Source organism: Rattus norvegicus, chromosome 2, assembly GCF_021556685.1.
Source record: "Rattus norvegicus strain SHRSP/BbbUtx chromosome 2, alternate assembly SHRSP_T2T, whole genome shotgun sequence".
Taxonomy (NCBI): domain Eukaryota; kingdom Metazoa; phylum Chordata; class Mammalia; order Rodentia; family Muridae; genus Rattus; species Rattus norvegicus.
Genome location: NC_141535.1, coordinates 97,603,758 through 97,615,769, shown reverse-complemented (window position 1 = coordinate 97,615,769; position 12,012 = coordinate 97,603,758). Strand labels below are relative to the sequence as shown.

Sequence of the window (12,012 nt, the reverse complement as noted above, 5' to 3'; positions counted from 1 at the left end):
ACATAAATATGCTCTTAAAATGACAAGTGCTCTTTAATCTTTACTGAGAAAAACTATGCAGACATTATTCATATGTGAAAGTAATGAACAGCATGTATTGCGCAACTTGTCTTGATATTTTCTGAACCCTAATGCCTGATGAATTTATTTTTTGTAGTTAGTTCCCTGGATTGTCTTGATGGTCTTGGTTCCTGTATAAGTGCAGCACATTCATTTCTGTGATGAATAACTTGGCTACTTATTAAAAAAACTTCTTTTGTCTAGAGGATATTAAAATTCAGAAAATATTGCAAACCATTAGTCATCGTAACAAGCTCTAAATATGATTACAAAATCCATTTTGCAAGTGTTATCTATTGATTTATACTAGAAATCAGTGATAACTATACTATCAGGAGTCAACCAACAATTATAGTACCTATAACTTTTCTAATCCTATTGAAAATTGCAAGCACAACTGCAAAAGCAGATGTGCTTATTTGGGTTAGGCTCAGGAATGATTTATTAGGATTGGTCTGGTGCTGTACGCTTTGGTTGTTCCTGTTTAAATTTTAGATAGATGTACTATGCAGAAAATCCTACAGTCTCTATGTGAGAATTTGTAACATTGTTCCCGCTCTATTGGCACTGTGTGGATCGATAATGAAAGCATTAGATTTGGGTTGCTCTGTTCGTGGGAAGTGCTGGCCCTAATGTAAGATGGAGAGCTTCTACCTCAGTGCTATTGAAAATATAATATAAAGGATTAATTGTATTATAATTCATGGGTTTTGCAGCAACAGTTGACAACGGTTCAATTGCCTACTTTTTTTTTTTTTTTTTTGCTGTTGATACCTGACCTATTAAAAGTTTTAGAATACCTAGGAGAAAAAAAAAACAAACATTAAATTTGTATAAATAATAGATTTAGACCCTGGGAGCTATATGGAATATTCATGAACTATGTTTATATTCATACAGTTCCTCTAACACTTTAAATTAACATGTTCTGCATAAGAGATATAAATGGACAAATTTTTCTATTTTAATACTCTCAGGTAAAAACATAGAGAAAGGGAGAGAGTGTTGTTTATTTTCTTAGAATAGGTTACTTAATCAAAATGTCTGATAATTCTTCATATGTGTATAGGGGTGAGTGAGTGTGTGTGTGTGTGTGTGTGTGTGTGTGTGTGTGTTTATAAATTCATGCAATTCTTTCATCTTACTCCTGCAGGGCCATTCACAAAGTTCCAGGGTTCAAATTGAAGTTCCCTTAGAGGTACAGTTGGACAATGACTTCGAATTGTTAAAGACCCATTATGATAAATGCTTGAATCTAAAGAAGGCTGCAATGCCAGAGCACATTAGATCCCATAGGCAGAAGATGAACACCTATCTTAAAGATCCTATAAAGCATGTAATGTGTCCTTTGATTGTTTATCCCTTAATTAGTCAAGTATACCTACTATAGTGCTTTAATATGGTCAGCAGACAAAAGTTACTATGAAAAAGTTAAACACTAAATTCAAAGAACACCAACATTACTTGAGTACTGAAACCAGAAACCTGTTATTTGACAATTCAACTATTTTACATAGTTCCAGAAGAGAAAAACTAAAACTGAGTAGTTGTGTGATATTTCCAAATTCAATTCAGCAACTGTTCGATTCAGACATAGAATATTTCAAGCACAGTGATGAGGAGACTAGCGTGGCTAGCTTGTTTCAGCAAAATAAAATTAGTTCATAAGTAACATTAATTGCTTTTAAGTGAGAACCTAACGAATTGGATCAGGCCTGAAAAAAATCAGTTTGTCATATGGCTTAAATATTAAGATTAGACTTAAAGTAGTTTCATAGTTAATGACTAGACAATAATCTTCTCTGTAAAATTTATTTTTATTAAGAGTTTAATTTGCACCATTTCACATTGTAAATTATTTAGACACTAGAGAAAAGTGGCAAGCTGCATTTGTAAGACAGATACAGAGCTGCAAAAAACATCTTTGCTCATTATTGACAACATATTGATTCATAATGCTCTAAATGTGGCAACCTGTCAGTTCAATTTGAATAAAACACTCTACTCATTGTGCTGTCACCCTGCAGAAGCATAGCCTAAAAGAACTGTGTGCCTTTACTCCGTTTAAGGAGGGTAAAGGTTAAAGGTTAAGGGTTAGCGTAAAAGCATCCTTTCCGGAGCTGCCTACCTTTAAACTGATCAATTTAATGAAAATCTGTTTTACAGATGTTGTTTTAATGTATTTGGCAGGATTTAAGCAGATTTAACATTAGATGTGAGGTAGTAAAAATTATTTCTTTTATTTGACCAGAACAACACCTCTCCTTTTATGTTTAAGTTAGATGGCTTGTGGGCTATGGTATTTTGGCAAAAAACCCAGAGGAAGAATGTGTTGATGATCTTTCCATATGGGAAATAAATAAATAAGTAAAATACCATTATGTCTATTGTTAACAATGACTGAAAAACATACCATTATTTCAATGCTAAACATGACTGGTTTAAAAAATCAAAAAAACATTTCTTTTTCAGTAAGTTCTTTGAAGTTCTAAAACAATCTTATTTTGACATATTTTTTTTCTAGAGAAAGTTTAACGATGAAAGAAAATTGGTCAAGGAAAATGAAATAGAAAAGAAACGTTTTCATTATCCTTAATCTCCTTTAATGTCTGGATGCATATTTAAAGTGAGGTTAATAAATGCTAAGTGTACAGACAGTTAAATTTGGTCTTGCAAGTTAAAAACCATAAACATACCTATGTAGATATGTAACTGTAATTTCAAGATAGTCAATTTACTAGGCTAAATTATAATTTTGAAAATTTCTTGCTTTTATAATCTCTTAAAAGTTTTAGTGAGTTGGTTTTCACATACAGGGGTTCTTATTAAATGTTTGTGTGATGTCAGAAGCTGATGAGGCACGGGAGGAGTGGCTGAAGGACCCCCTTCACTTTCAGCCTTCATCTTAAAAAATGCATTGTAATTTGTTCTGTTTCTATAATAAGCCCTGGCATTCTGACGAGTCCAGTGGAAAGTTGTAATAACAGCTACTTAGCATTAGACGTGAACGTTAGGACAATCAAGGAAGGTTCGGGCAGTATCACAGATTACCATGGAGAATATTCTTGACTTTGTGAGGCCGGTTTTCTGGCCAGACTATTGACTTAACTATTGTCCTGTGTGCAGCACGCCTATGCTTAGCTGTCTGTGCCCTCTGACAGCCCTCCTCCTACTCTGTGAATGTGTGTGTGAGTGTTCACAACTCTCCTGGTTCAAAGTCAAAAGCTTATCCACCTGAACAGTTTTCCTCCCTGCCCCTGCTCAGAGTGAGGCAAAGGAGACTCTCTGAATTTCTCAATGCTGTTTTGCTATTCGGATTTCACATAGGCTAAAAGCACTGAAGCACTAACCTGCCGCCATGATGCACACTGCAAACACATGAGGCTTAGTCCTAGGTAATTACAGGGTATCACTGACCCAAGGAACAGTTTTCAATGCTTCTCCTTATTTATGATGTAGATTAAAGAAAGGACCCAGGTTACAAACTAAAACTCAAGGGGAATGGAGGATGGACATAAAAGACAATGAAGGCTGCAGAGTGAGGAATGAGGAACGTGTTTGTGGGATGTAAACCCACCACAGAATAATTGACATTGCCTACCCCCTTGCTCTATTTATTATCTGAAAATGCTAAATGGTTTGAAGGTATTGTGAGCCACAGGTATTTTCATAACTATATGCTCAAGTCCAACTTTGCAATTTAAAATTCAGAAAACCAGATATGTAGCATTTTAGTCACCGGTGTCATTGCGTGGTGGTGAAAGCTCATAGGAGAAGGTGTAGTACATATTTGCATAAAAGTCATTGTGTAAAAAGAAATTGCAATACGGGGATACTCTGAGAAATTCAAGCAGTTTTTCTTAATCTTATTCTAGACATTTGCTTAGATGAAGAAAGCTGTTTACAGAGATAAACAAAAGTTATTCTTTTCCCTGACTAAACATTAACCTGAGTATGGAAATATCTTTGTACTTTTTTGTATTAGTTTCACATTAATGTTCATTTCAAGGTTGAAAAGCAGTGTGAAATTTAATAACAGTTGTAGGATTTTTTTGTAAGTAATCACAATTCAAATTATTCCATTGTATTCTCATATTAAAAGACAGGCAGAGGTTGAAAAAGCAATTTCTACAGGAGAACAATCCATGCTTGCATAATATTTAGAACTAATAAATACACAGATCAAATAAAGAGAAACTGGGTAGCTAATAACAACTAATAAATCATGGGTGTTTTCAGATCACACTGTAATTGGTTGGCCCTTCTGACTACACAGCCTTCTGTTTCTAAGCATGATGTTGCCTGAACCATAGCCATGTGCAAACCAGGCCAATTCAGTCAGACAAATGTAGACTTCTGTGAGTGTACTCATGTGGCAAGTACTATGGTATATTGTGATCTGAGGATCTTTTTTCACCCCCATGGCAAGAAAAATAACCCCAAAGTTTTAAATATTAATAGATGGTTATCCCCAGAGATGATTAATTTTAGCCAACCTTGAATCCATGTCAGGGCAAATAAAATAACATTGTGAAATTATTATCAAACCTGGACAGATTTTTTTGTAAAAATGAAAATATGGCATCACGTCACTGCTGCCTGTTTTCTGTGATTGTCAACCTGTGGTTCTGTCTCCCTGTATGTGTTATAATGCCACTCTGCTTCCTACCTGGGTCTTCTACTTATGAAGTATTCTACATTGCAAGCTTAGCTAACTTCCTAAGCAATTCTAAGTAAGGGAAACAGAGGCACCTGCAATTATAAGTGCCATTTCTAGTCTTTTTCAGGATGAGCTGTTACTATATTTCCTTGCTGCAAAATTTCTGTTAGGGTGAGAGGAGATGGGTCTGTGCTGAGGGAATCAGGTGAGAGTCAGGAACACACAGAGCAGTCCCCTTTCTTAGAGTTTCTTTCACTTGCTGCTTCTGAATAAGTACACAAAACCACTGCCCCTGCCATCATACAAATACACTTCAGAAATTTAGTCAACAGCTTGACGATATTGTTCACTCTAAGTCCCAGGAACAAGTCAACTTGTACTTTTTAATTCAAACACTTCCATATTTTATGCTCATTCTATCTAACCTGGATTGTTGGCACATTTTATCCAGATGTATCAAATGGCTTATCTGTGACCTGTCCTGCGGTCTTTTAGGTACAACGAACCGAGTGTCATCACATAATTCTGGACACACATGAGAATTTCTTTGGCTTAATCTGTCCTTTTCCCATGGAGCTGGTATGCAGTTGTTGAAGCACTCAAAGACCTGGCAAACAGCAGTGCAACCACAGTCATATGTTCAGCAGGCCTCACACTGCTGAAAGGGTCTTGGCCTGGGGTGGAGTGAGGAGGAGCTGGCATGTGCATAATGACCACAGTTCTGCTTCCAGAACATCTGGGCTCCCGAAGCCCTACTGCAGATGCTTCAGCAAGTCTGCTTTGAGTCTGAACCCATGCTAAGGTGGAGTTCACACACACATGGAGATGTATTCATTATTCAGACAACCTGAGCGTTAGAGGTGATTTCTCCTTACACTGTCGGGAGCTTTCAGGAGAGTCTGAGAGGATGTGATTTATTAAGAGTGAGCCAGGACCACAGAGGTATAGCAACCCCTTACCTTCAGGGAATGTTTCCATGAACTCTGTAACCCAGATGTATTGATTGGTTCTGACACAGGGCCACAGCTTTATTTGAAGAAGACCTAGATTATATGCTGCTTCCTGCTTTGAATAACCAGAGAAGCATTTATTGAGCATTTATTTACTGTGTCTCAGGCTCCGGATATAACTGCATGGTGAGTTTGTCCATTAAGATGGCAGACAGTAAGGTGACATATTACGTGTTTGAAGACACAGAGGTTTGTGAGGTTGCATTTTCAAACTCTTCACAATTGCACGTGAATTTTGGAGTCAGGAACATTAATAAAAATTACAAGTTCAATAGTGCTATGCCAAGTTTCCCTGCTTTTTTCAGCTGCATTTAGTAAAAAGTCTGAATGCTCCAGGTATCTTGAATTGTCCATAGATATGCAGTATCCTACTTGTGTATCTTGCCTCACTCTACTCTATTACATAGTCACTATTTATAGATCATTTTTAAGCTGAGAATTTTATTTGCAAGTTTAATTCAAGAAAGAGCTTTCATTGCTTGACACATTCATAGTTATTCTTCACATAAAAGCATACTGCTATGTGTCATTGAAAAAATGAAGAAAACTAAGTAAGAATGTTGATTTACAACCTGATCTACCCCTCTACAGATCCAAGATGATATGAGTCCTGGAAAACATATATAAAAACAATTTACAATGCAGTGAGAGTTCCATCTAAAGGAACATCTTCATGTTGACTTGTTATACAGTCATTACCACAGATAACAGTTATGCACAACAATACTTTGTGTATTTATCTAATTTATAATTCCACATTTTGTGAGCTGTGGTGACACGGACTTAAAATGGCAAGATTTACGATGCTGACATAGGAAAGTTATGAGCCCAGCTTGGCTTACAGTGAGATCCTGTTGTGAGAAAGGGCATGAAAGAAAACAAAACCTGTTTTCTCTATCTACAAGGGAAAATTCTCTTACAGCATATATAACACAATATGTAAAGTATAATGTGCATATAAAAGCATATAGGAATAGATTCAGTTAAAACCTTTTGATCAATGGATGTAATTGATAGCATGGAACATATATTGACCTCTCATCTTGGGAAAGGAGTAAGTTGGGATGATATTTTCTCTTCAAGCACAAATTTGTGTGTGTGTGTGTGTGTGTGTGTGTGTGTGTGTGTGTGCACTGTATGACTTTGTCAGTGTCGACATGCACATGGCATGTGGGTAAAAATGTCTACACAAACACATGCATAGATACTGATAGAGGCCAGAGGTATGCATCAGGTATTTGACTCTGTTGTACTCTTTTTATTTATTGAAATAGCATCTTTCACTGAACCTGATGCTCATGGATTCAGCTAAGCTGGCTGGTAAAAGAGCTTCATGTGTTCTCCTGTTTCAACCCTCACCATTCTCCAGTGCTGGGGTTGTGTGCACATAGCAGGATGCTAGGCTCTTTCTGTAGATATGGGGAACCTAAACTCAGGTCCTCATGCTTGAGAAGCAAGCATTTTGGAGACTGCACAGTCTTTTCAGACCTCCTCAAGCAATTTTTAAGGAGTAGTACAGAGGAAGCTATACACAGATATTTGATGATAAAAATGAATGGAAAGTAAGGTTGGGAGTCCAAAAACAGACCCAGTACATGGTAGCACCCACTTTGGAGAACATCTTTTACACTTGTCATTTGATTATTTTCTTTTGTAACTATGTATTCTGTTTTAAAAGATCATTTACTGGTGGCATCAGTATGTGATTAATGGTATACTGGGAAGACTCTTTCTAAAAATATTCCTACTTATGATGCCAGATAATCTATTGACAATGAAAGCATATTGAGAATTTATTTTTCCAGTTTTTTTTTTGCCTTTTACAATTGCACTACTGTCTGAAGGAAGAAAATGTAGTAACCAAAACTGGAAGTTAAAAGTTACATTACATTGTCTCTTCCCTCTTCCAAAGACTTATATACCATTATTCACATTAAAGCATGCGGGGAAACCAAGATTCAGGGGGTTCGCAGGTCCTCATAGAAAGTAAGATCCTGTTCTTGCCCTGTACCTCTTCCATCAACGATAAAACCTTTTTATGTTTGAGGACAGCAAGAGCAGGCTGTGGGAAAGCAGAGAGGCTGGCACCTGATGAGCTTTGCCACTTGGTCTTCAGCACCATCATGTTGGTTATCATTTTCAGTTCTTTAAACCAGTAGATTTCCTAAAGTGTAGGCAGGTAAAGTGGGAACGGTTCTGTATACACAAATGCCATGCACTGAAATGACAGACTTAAACCAGCCATGACTAGTCAGGAGGGGTAACGTTATATTACCTATAAAAATGGAATTCTGCTTTTAGCAATGTCCTTGTATTGGCATGTTTTGGTGTTTAGTATATAAAACAGGATCGACTAATTGAATAGTTATCACTTTGCAAGCTGGTGCTTGCTAGTTAAGCCCCTTTTGGAGGCTGCATTAATTCATTCAGGTCACCAGGCAGTGGGGCACTAATGGTCTCCCACTGGCCTGACAAAGGAGATGGTGGAATGGAACTGGTACTGCAGCCAGAACAGCTGGGACAGTCACCCACCCAGAGTGCAGGCCACCTCTGTGTCCTAGCATCCTTAGAACACCTGGAAGAGTCCTAATCACCTGTAACCTATCAGGTGCTTAAAACAGCTTGTTGATTTGAATTTTTATTTTTGTATTTTTATATTTTATTTCTTACTTTAAACCATTGTATGTTTTTGTGAACCAGAGCCTCACTATCACAACCTACCTTCTAATCTTCCTCTCTATTCTCTTCCTTCTTTTTTAACCTTGAACTCAACCTTCATTTATTTTTATTTTCTTGGTTCATTTTGAGATTCCTAGGGTTGTACCTCCAGTGTATGTTGGTAGACTACCTTCCTACCTCTGTTCTCTTCAAGCATTTGCCAAACATTTCAGTGTGAAACATAGTCTCATGCTATCACTTATGTTGTCTGTTCATAGAGATTTTTGAAGTAATTTGAACCTACTTGACCCTGTAGGTTTATTTGTTCATTCCCTTAAATGTTGACCACATATATTGATGCAATGTTCTTTTATTGAAAAGTGAGAGTTGCCTGAGTTTTGCAAGTCTATAGATGGTGTGTGGAAAGAAGTTTGGGACATTTCTTATTTCTGTTTTATAGTTTTCAAAGACTATTTCTATTTCTAACTGTCCATTTGGCAAGCCTAGACAGAACACCCTCTTATTGAAGACATACATCATCAAAGACTCAAATTATCCAGTGTTCAGTTGTGAAATATTGGACACCAAGCCTTCTTGCCATCACTTGTACAGTCCACTTATAAGTCATCTTTGTCAACATGCTTTCAGCACTCAGGAGAGGTTTTCTACAGAGTTACTAGTGGTGCCTTTAAGACAAGATTCACAACCTAAAAGAGAATTATGCTGTAGGATGATGTCATTACACAGGTGAAGGCAGGTACAAGATAAAATGAGGCCTGTCATTGGAGGAGAAGAAAGGATGGGCAGGAGAAAAGTTTTAGAGAGGAGGAGACTAGAGCAAGGAAGAGAAGCAGCTGAGGAACATGGAGGTAGATGTTAAGATTCCTCTCTGCACATTTACAGGTTGTTGTGAATATTTTTAAGGGATGGATTTTTAAGGGATATTTTAAGGCTTTGCATGTCTATGTGAGCAATGATATTTTATTAACTGCATCAGGGGTTATTGTGTTGTGTATTCTTTCATGTGGCGATTTAAGTTCAAGGGAATATATGGTGACTGGAGACACTAGCCCACCACGGAATTGGGATGTGTATGTCTGGCATGGTGGCAACCTGCCTTGGGAACTAGATGAGTAGAAAGATTGTTGCCAGGCTCAGAGAGAAGCCATTGGCAATGTGATATGGGAAAGAGTAAAAGCAGGTGAGAGGCTTTGCTGACTCAGATGAAGATATCTACCAGATATCTTGGAGCAGTAAGGTGCTGGACCTAGTGTGCAATAAATGTCAAGATTTTTTATAATTTTACAACAACATTATGCACATATCAGAATTTGTCATTTAGAATTCACTCTATTGAAAAGGCTGAAACCCTTTTTCTTTACACTGTAATTTTATAACTGTGGTGTTTTAATAAGAAGCATTTCAATATCTTTTGAGAAATAATTGGTGAAATCAAGTTGTCATCAAAATTATATCATCATCATCATCACGACCACCACCACCATCACCACCACCACCACCACCACCACCACCACCACCACCACTACCATCACCACCAGACAGTAAGAATTAACCCTAGAGTGGGAAGGGATTCAAGGAAAGAATACTGTCTTAATATTGGATTCTTGTTTGTTTACATTTTCGTTATAAAAATCAAATAACTAAAACCAAAATTTGTGAGGAAGCATCAATGTTTCAGTGATGACCGTTCCTTAAGAATCTTCTTCCAGTCTCATAAACAAATTATAAAAAAAATAGATGCAAAGATATTACTTGAATCTGATGACTCATGTTCTGAATGCTTTGTCCCCAGCTGGTGGTGTCATGTAAAGAGAGATTGGGAGGTGATGCTTAGCTGAATGAGGTGGGAGATGTATTATTCTTTTTTTTTCCTTTTCTTTTTTTCGGAGCTGGGGACTGAACCCAGGGCCTTGCGCTTGCTAGGCAAGCGCTCTACCAATGAGCTAAATCCCCAACCCCCGAGATGTATTATTCTTGACCTCTTCCTGCTGCTCTCTCTGCTTCCTGGCCCACCCTGATGTGAACTCAGCTGTCCCATTATGCCTTTTTTTTTTTTTTACCATTTATGGATGGGCCTCTCTCTAGCTCTTTGAGCTAAAATAAGTCTTTTCCCCTCAAGCAGTTTTTGTCATGCATTTTAGTTGTAAAATACAAAATTAACTAATAGAAAAGGACATTTATAAATAATCTTTCTTTGGAGTAATTTAGTCTTTCATCCTTTTATTTTCTTAAGTATTGGAAAACCCAAAGTGATCTTTCTGAAGACCTATTGAGATTTAGAACATTATTTTTTTCATATTTAGCTGGATGTACTTCTCTCTTTTACTTGCATCATTAGCAAGGACGTTAATTTCCTAACTGCCCAAGTTTTCTGTATTTACTTAGATGTGATTCAGTATAGATTAGCAAGTATCATGGCTTCCTGAAATCATCTACTATGTCACTTTAGTCCTTCCTTTTTCAGACTATGGTCCTTAGTGATAGCAACAGAAGCTGTTTGTGAAAATAAGATACACCACACATACACACAGATAGACTTTTCTCCAAATTAACAATTTAATTCTTTCAGTGAATGAAGAAAATGTGCATATGTTTAGGGTCACATGTCTAAGGTATTAAAAAAGATGAAAATACTCTTTAGTTGGTATATTCTGTATGTATGTATATAGCCCTACTTATAAGTACATTACTCAAATCATGGAATAAATTTTGTACATGTGTATGTGGGGATGGCAGGGTAGGAATGAAGAAGAGAGAGAGAGAGGGGATTGCTCTATATATGAAAATGTATTAAAATTATTAAAATTGATGAATATTATGAGTTAATCAGTAATTCTTATTTTGTTTTAAAGTAGATTGCAGTAACCTCTTCCTGTACACTTTTGGACCTTAGAGATAATCAACCTTTGATGGTATTGTTCAAGAAACAGCAGCAAGCACTAAATAGTTCTGAATGTACAAATGACTAATCAAAGGTTCAGGGAACAGGATATGATTGGCAAATGTAATAGATTCTCCTAAAAGTAAATGGCTTCACTAATAGCACATGGATCCTTTCTGCCACAAGGAAGGCAGATTTGAGCCCAGCCTCAGAGAAGGCATCTTTTCGCAAAGGATTTTGCACTAAATCTATTAAGGAATTCTTTTATTTTTTTTCTTTAAAAGTAAAGTGTTTCTCAAATTCATGCCTACCCATTTAGTATTCTATCCTTTCTATGGCCTTAAAATCATAACAGATATCATGGGATACTCAGAGGTATTGAAGCACAGGCACTCAGGCAATAACCAAAGAAGGCAGGAATTTCAATGTTTAATCTAAGCATCCAATTATTGAGGAAACGGTGACAAATGACCACTGAAAGTTGTTATAAGTTAGAGCAGAAAGAAACATAATTTATATGTCATAAATACTAGTATGTTTAGCTTGTGGAAAACATTGAGCCTTGCCTCTGTTTTACTGGGCCTGTTAGCTGTAAAAAAAAAAAAACATTTCTTATAATTATTTGCAAGGACTTGATTTAGATATTGATCATATCCCACACATTTCATTGACTTAAAATGCAACTGAAGAGTATTTAAAACATTCACAAAATTATATAACCA

At 36.6% G+C, this 12,012-nt stretch overlaps 1 protein-coding gene across 3 annotated transcripts in view; it reads left to right on the top strand.

Annotated features, from left to right (window-relative positions):
* The window catches only part of Zfhx4 (zinc finger homeobox 4), a 183,198-nt gene that overhangs the window by 26,917 nt on the left and 144,269 nt on the right, over positions 1-12,012 (top strand).